Genomic DNA, 8,272 nt, shown 5'->3' with positions numbered 1-8,272 from the left:
TGCCTGAAAAATCCAATGAACAGAGGAGCCTGGTAGGCTACAGTCCATGGGGTTACAAAGGGTTGGACACGACTGAGCAACTAAGCATAAAAGTCAAATAGAGTAAGAAAAATGTCACTTGATATTACTTGTATGCAGAATCTTAAAAAATGATGCAAATGAACTCATTTACAAAGCAGAAACAGACTCATAGGCAAAGGAGACAAATTTACGGTTACCAAAGGGGAAAGGGAAGTGGGGGAGGGATAAATTTGAAGGTTTGGTTTAGTAGACACAAACTATTACATATATAAATATAAACTACAAGTTTATATTGTATAGCAGAGAGAACTATATTTCATAATCTTAAACTATAGTGGAAAACAATATGAAAAAGAAATTATCTATATATAACTGAATATATATATGTATATATGTGTGTGTGTATATATATGTATATATATATATATATATCTGAATCTCTTTGTTGTAAATCAGAAGCTAACACATTTTAAATCAACTATACTTCAATAATAAGAAAAGAAAGCACACATAAGGACTTGGGTACAAGGCCTCTTTTGGGTACTGGGTTCTTCTGGTGGCACTATCAAAATGACATTATGTGAGATGTATTATGTATATTTCTAGGCAGAAAGAAGTGATAAAGATTTTATTGTTGATTTTATTCACTTGTTTATTTACTTACTGTATTCTTGTTTTATTCACTTTGAGGACAGAAAAAGAATTATGGAAGCACAATGGCAGCCCTTTTAATTCACTGAGTGCACTTTGTCCATTAGAAAAAATACTGTCTTGTTTATAGCATGCATAATCAGATTCATTTTTCTCACCACAGAAAAGCAAATTTCTCAATATCCAGCATACGTTCTGCCTTCTACTTAGTGAGTGAAGTAGGTGGGTGTGGCACAGCTATATATATATATATATATATATATATCTTCTACAACAAAGACCATATATATATATATGTATATATGTCTTATATGATATAAGACTCCTATATCTCTTCTTTTTTTCATATTAAGCAACTCTTTATAAAAATTGCCATGCTTCTAGTTAAAATTCTAGTTAAAAACCTAGATACTTTCAGGATGGAAGCTGTTTGTCAAAAAGACCAAATTTTAACTAGAAACGTGGCAATTTCAGCCCCACTGTCCCAATCTCTGAGAAGAGAGGCAAACCCAGAGAAGGCAGAGAAGCCCCACAAGCACCTTCCCCCACACTTTACCCTACACACTTGATCTGTTTGGCTGTTCCTGAGTTGTAGCATTTATAATAAACTAGCAAGAGTAACTAAAGTGCTTTCCTGAGTTCTGGAAGCCTGTCCTAGCAGATGATCAAACTCCAGGAAGGAATCCTAGGAACTCCTTATTCACAGCATGTCAGTGAAAATATGAGTGGCCTGGAACTTACAATTGGCATCTGAAATGTGATAATACAGTGGGATTGAACTCTTTAGCTTATGGGATCTTATTCAACTTTCAGGTAAACAGTGTCAGAATTTAATTGAGTTTTTAGACTCTTAGTTGGTGTCACAGAATTGGAGAAGTGGTGTTGGGTAAGTCACCATACAATGTGTCTGAAGGAGGAAATAACTCTCTGTTTTCCTAAGAACTCAAAATAGCTTCTACATTAAAATATTTATAGATTTTATGGAGGATATGTTAGTTTAGATAGAGCCTCTTAACGAACATCTAGACAATTTGCATTTTTGAAAGTATTTTTAACAAAAGAGGTCATTTATATGCTGTGCTGTACTAAGTTGCTCAGTCACATTCTACTCTTTGTGACCTATGGATTGTAGCCCGCCAGGATTCTCTGCCCATGGGGATTCTCCAGCAAGAATATTGGAGTGGGTTGCCATGCTCTCCTCCAGGGGATCTTCCCAACCCAGGGATTGAGCCCAGGTCTCCTGTGTTGCAGGCAGACTCTTTATCATTAAGCCATCAGGGAAACCCAAGAATACTGCAGTAGGTAGCCTATCCCTTCTCCAGGGGAACTTTGTGACCCAGGAATTGAACCAGGGTCTCTTGCATTGTAGGTGGATTCTTTACCAGCTGAGCTACCAGGGAAGAATTTATATCAATTGCCACATTAATGCAGAGGTGATAAATATCATAGAAATTCCAGGCATATACAGGTCAAAATCACAAACAAATGACAATTAGGAAAATTTTTCCTGGGTTACAGGACTAGTGTATGTCTTTGACTCTCCTCTAGGCAGTGAAGAGCACAGTCTGGAGTAAATCTCACTATTTCTCTGACCAGTGGCATCATCGTGGGTCCCTCTGATGTTTTCTCAGTTTCCTGCTTTACACAGGTAAGGGAACTTTTATTGTTTCACCCAGATTCCTTCCAAATGCTTCCATATATGCATCTGTCTCTCTCTCTGTCTCACACACACACACACACACACACACCTTGAAAGACATTCAAACACTTGCACACACACCTTGAAAGATATTCAATGTCTCACTGAATTTTACAAAAAAATTCTGAATCATATGGAATAAAGAGGAGAACAATGGTGAGTACAGTCAGCTATTCTGCTCCTAATTTAACTGCCGTGTTGCCTTTGGACTATGGTGTAAAGCAATGTGTGGATGGAGTTACTGCTCAGAACTGTAACTGTATGATAAGCTCTTAAGGAATCTGGTATATGTCTCCTCTTTAGCATTCTGGTTATAAATGGAACCTATGTCCTTAAACTCCATGTAAAAGGTCACCAACCTAATACTTTCATCACAATTGGCTAGAGTAAGAAATGGCATTAAGGCACTGAAGTATGTGATATTATGATCTATGATAAGAAACATATATTTGGTTTTCATCCATGTTGTTTGCACAGAGCTCCTAAAACCCTTGGAATTTCCTCAGATGAGAAACTCCTTCTTGACACTAATGAAGTGACTTTTGGAAAGCACCCAATGATGGTGATTGGTTGCCAATGAGCCAACTATATGATTGAAACATTGAAACCATGTGATTGAAGGTTGAAACTTTCAGTAATACCCCTAACCTCTAGGAAAGAGGACAGGGCTGGAGATTGAATTCAAACAGCAATGATCAGTGATCTAATCAATCATACCTATGTAATGAAGCTTCCATAAAACCTCAAAAGACATGCTCTGGAGAATTTCCAAGATGATGAACTTGATGAGGTGCTGGGAGCATGGTGCACCCAGAAAGCATGGAAGTTCTGTGTTCCTTGCTCACACCTTTTCCCTAGAAACCTCTTCCATTTGGCCATCCCTGATTTATAGTCTTTTATAATAAACTGGTAATCTAGTAACTAAATCATTTCTCTGAGTTGTGTAAACTGCTCAAGCAACTTAATCAAACCTAAGAAGGGGGTCATGGGAACCTCCAATGTATAGCTAGTTGATCAGAAGCACAAAAAGAAACCTGGACCTGCAACTGGCATCTGAAGTGAGGGCAGTCTTGTTTGCTGAGCCATTAACCTATGAGATCTGCTGCTATTTCCAGGAAGAAAGTGTCAGATTTGGGTTAATTGCTTGGTGGTGTGGAAAAACACACATCAGAATTGGTATCAGAATTGGAATGGTTTTGCTTGCAATAGCAGCTAGTGTTACTAAATAATAAATAAACTGACAATAAAAGCTAGGTACTGTCATCATTAAAAGAAAAAACACAAAAGTAAAATTTGAAGCATTAGTTTAGTGCTAGACACTAGGCAACAAGGAAACACATTAATTAAGAAAGATTAAGATTAAGAAAATACATTAATCTGGTCTCAGATATTTGGCAAAATTGCCATGTGCAATAACTTAGATGGAAGATCTTGCCCACTGAGCTATGGCTCACAGGAAAATGGTTGGAAAGATGCAGTGGCATCGTGAGTTGGCTTCAAATCATGGCCTTTAGCAAAGTTTTACAAGAAAGAGGTCAGTTCAGGAGAGAATCAGCTGGTTTTCAAACAGAAGTTGAAGTAGAAAATCCAAAAGAAAAAAAGGACTTTAGAGTGTTGGAAAAATAAAGTGCCTCTGGACTTTAATATGAAGAGCTATGGGTATAATTTCTGGCATATGAGAAGGTCTAGAAATAAACACACCTAGATGGCACCCCACTCCAGTACTCTTGCCTGGAAAATCCCAAGGACGGAGGAGCCTGGTAGGCTGCCGTCCATGGGGTCGCTAGGAGTCAGACATGACTGAGCGACTTCACTTTCACTTTTCACTTTCATGCACTGGAGAAGGATATGGCAACCCACTCCAGTGTTCTTGCCTGGAGAATCCCAGCGATGGGGGAGCCTGGTGGGCTGCCGTCTGTGGGGTTGCACAGAGTCAGACACGACTGCAGCAACTTAGCAGCAGTAGCAGCAGACCCTACAGCAGGGGGTGAATAAAAAAAAATCTATCCTTTCCTGTTCATAGGTCTCTGAATTGACACATTACACAGTAAGAACTACCTCTGGACCTAACAGAGGTCACAAGGTCATTAACTTCAAGTGCAATAACGTGATTAAATTAAATTTTGGGGAGTCTTAGAACAAGGGGATATGTGCATTTCTAATGTAGGAAAGATATGAAAATTTATGACCAGAGGACACAAATTTCACACTGATTTTAAAAATGACTATACTAATTTTCTTCCTTGACCTAAGTCCTTTTGCAGCTAAACTTGGCAGTTTTTCTCATTAAGAAGTGGAGTTTAATTTCTTACATCTTGAATCTAGACTGACCTTGGTTTTTTTTTTTTTTTTTTTTTTACCAACAGAATGCAGGAGAAGTAAAAGTAAGCCATTTGAAGCCCAAGCCTCTAAAGGCTGTGTATACTTCTGCTTTCCTTCTGGTAATCCTGCTGCCCAGGTGGACAAGCCCAGGGTAGACTTATGGATGATAAAAGACTGGGGACCAAGTCACTCCACTGCTACAATTGACAGCCAACTCAGATTAGCAAGTGAGGCCATCTGGACTAGTTAGACCCCACTAATCCACCAACTAATCACATATACAAGAGTTTACTTCAGCTCAGTCAAGCCTAACCAGGCCCAGCCAACTTTCTATAGCATTTTGAGAAATAATAAATAATTGTTTTTTTTAATAATAAATTTTAATGTGTTATTTTTACACAGCAATAACTAATACAACTCCTAAGATGATGAAATATTGATGGAAAATTTGAATATAACTGGTACCAAGCTTGAGAAAGAAAGACAAAGATGGAGAATAAAGCAATGATATGAAGAGCAGGTGCTATTAATGTACTTCATTTGAGGGCTTTGAGAAGTTAAGAGATGGTAAAAGAGCATCCATCCCATAGTAACAGGACAGGAAAAGGAAGAAAGCATATGTGAGCAAGGGAAATAGGAGAATACCAAAAATCCTCTGTGGTACTTCTTCTTTTGCTTTGCTAGGATCGAGTTTGACTTATTGTGGATGGTAATTACAGAATACAAGTGAAGGGTCAGAGCTAAAATCTGTATGAATGGATTCATGAGAAAATAACAGAAACCCACTGAAAATTATCTACATTCTCTGTAAAATTCTAAGCAGTCGAAGTATATAAACAATATAAGTCATGGTCTCTATTCACAAAGAAGCTGAGTAATGAGAAAGCAAGAGGCACATACATTAGGTCTTAACAAGAGAGCAATATTGTATTAATAAGATGCAAAACATTGCTTGTCTGAGTTATGCAACAGAAGGGAAAGAGACACTAGAGTTAACTTGTCCAGTTACCACTAATATTTAGATAGTTGACTCATTGGAAAAGACTATGATGCTGGGAGGGATTGGGGGCAGGAGGAGAAGGGGACGACAGAGGATGAGATGGCTGGATGGCATCACTGACTCGATGGATGTGAGTCTGGGTGAACTCCAGGAGTTGGTGATGGACAAGGAAGGCCTGGCGTGCTGCGATTCATGGAGTCACGAAGAGTCAGACACGACTGAGTGAATGAACTGAACTGAACTGATGCAGTATCTGTGTTGATAATAACCTGAATTATACATGAACATCTCAAATGAGTAACATGCTATGCCTGCAATGGAGGACATGCTTCCAAAAAAAAGGATATTAGTTATTCTAAACTGTGCTTGTTAAATGAAAGACCCTTCCTTAGGTATATTCTAATATACACCCCACTCCAGTACTCTTGCCTGGAAAATCCCATGGACAGAGGAGCCTGGTGAGCTGCAGTCCATGGGATTGCTAAGAGTCGGACATGACTGAGTGACTTCACTTTCACTTTTCCCTTTCATGCATTGTAGAAGGAAATGGCAACCCACTCCAGTGTTATTGCCTGGAGAATCCCAGGGATGGGGGAGCCTGGTGGGCTGCCGTCTATGGAGTCGCACAGAGTCGGACATGACTGAAGCGACTTAGCAGCAGCAGCAGCAGTAACCAAGTTGGTAACTTTTCTCTGTGTAAGGATTGAAAGTTGGTGCAATGAAGCACAACACTGAAAAATTATAAAACAACAGAGATGAAGAAAATCAATTAAACTGGGGTTGGGGGGTATTACACATACAAAGAATGAGATTGGAGTAAAATTAGACTTTTCAAAAGTAACACTGAATCAAGAAGAGTGGTGGAAAGCCTTCAAAGACCATATGAAAATTATTTTAATGTAGTTTTAATTCTAACTAGTTGGAGGCATTTTGAAATGTGTAAACAAATGTACATCTACTGCACACTTTAAGGAAACTTTTTGATGATGAACATCAACAAAATGAGGGTAAGACTAAGAAAGATGGTGTGAGTAGGAATTATAAAATGATTGAACAGCAAGTAAATGTTCCAGAATAACAATTATTTCAGAGACCTAAAGAAAAAAAAAGAGTTCCAGAATGTAGCACATATGGCAAAAATAGTACCCAAGATAGAAAGCTGACAAGACAAGTTATGTATAGGATAGATGGATAGATAGATGCATACATACTTAAATGCATACTGAAAAGGAAGAAGGGAATGAATTGGTGGATTATATTACATATTACCTTCTAAAGAAAATTGTTTATGGGTGTATGACAATTTTAGGGAAATTATTAATAGATAAGTATAAAATTATAAAATAAAAAACTGTTAATATCATAATTCCAATAACAAAAGTTATTGTAAGAAAGTTATCATAATAAAATATTTGTCCAATCATCAAATAATGGTTATAAAAACATAATTAAATCCTACCTATTGCTGTAACTACTTTTTAAAATTTAGTTTACTTTTGAAAAATACATTTGGTGTAGTAACAAATATCCATATTGCAGCTTGGCATTGAAGAATAGAAGTATAGTGGTAGGACCGGAAGACTGGAACAACTGAAAGAAGGCACTCACTGATAAAATAATCATGGTATAATAAGGTCTGTGTATTCACTAAATGTCTCTGATTCTGTGAATCTCTGGATCTCATGCGTAAATTTTACTTTTCTGACAACCAAGTGAAGACAAAAAGTGAGTATGCAGAAAGTTCTTTGGGTTCTCTAAAATTAAATGCATTAAAGACATTTAGTCTTGCTATATTGATTTTTTCATGCTAGGCAAAATCCTTTGTTCTTAATGTTATTACATCTCTATGAACTTCCTTTATAATGTATTACAAAAATGTCTCTAACCTATATATTTACCCTCCATTCATATTTAGATCAAATTCTGTAAATCATGGCCATTCCTTTTTTCCTACTTTATATAACACAATTATACTTCTGTAGATATTCTTGTACATCAATGTGGACAAAATGTATCTTAAATATCTTAAATATGTGTAAGTTGAACTAGCTGCATGGCTCTGGAGCAACTTTGAGGAGATATCCCACACCCAAGGGCAAGGAAGAAGCCCCAGAAAGATGGCAGAAGGGGCAAAATCATGTTTAGAATCAAATCCCATACCCATCAGAGACATTCAGAGGGCTCAAACATACCTTGTGCACACCAGGACCCAAAGAGCCCACAGAGACTGATACAGAACTGTGTGTGGGTGTCTCCTGAGGAGGTACGGGTCAGCAGTGGACTGCTGAAGGGGCAGGGGCTCTGGGTGCAGCCGACTTGGGTATGGCATAAGCCCTCTTGGAGGAGCTCGCCATTAACCCACATAGAGCCACCAGAACTTACACAGGACTGGGGAAACAGATTCTGGGAGGGCACAAACAGAAATTTGTGTGCACCAGGACCCAGGAGAAAGGAGCAATGACCCCACAGGAGACTGACCCAGACTTGCCCGTGAGTGTTCAGGAGTCTCTGGCAGAGGCATGGGTTGACGGTGGCCTGCTGCAGGGTTGAAGGCACTGAGTGTAGCAGTGTGTACATGG

General features: G+C 38.3%; 1 long non-coding RNA gene across 1 annotated transcript; it reads left to right on the top strand.

Annotated features, from left to right (window-relative positions):
• The first annotated feature begins 1,834 nt into the window (after positions 1-1,834).
• On the top strand, positions 1,835-5,024 carry LOC133237375 (uncharacterized). Its single transcript, XR_009733163.1, has 3 exons — positions 1,835-1,970; positions 2,221-2,320; positions 4,738-5,024. It is a non-coding gene; the product is annotated as an uncharacterized LOC133237375 (long non-coding RNA).
• Positions 5,025-8,272: the final 3,248 nt, after the last annotated feature.

This window comes from Bos javanicus, chromosome 24 (genome assembly GCF_032452875.1).
Source record: "Bos javanicus breed banteng chromosome 24, ARS-OSU_banteng_1.0, whole genome shotgun sequence".
In the NCBI taxonomy this organism is placed as follows: Eukaryota; Metazoa; Chordata; class Mammalia; order Artiodactyla; family Bovidae; genus Bos; species Bos javanicus.
The sequence above is the reverse complement of the archived record's forward strand: the minus strand, read 5'-3'. Positions and strand labels throughout refer to the sequence as shown.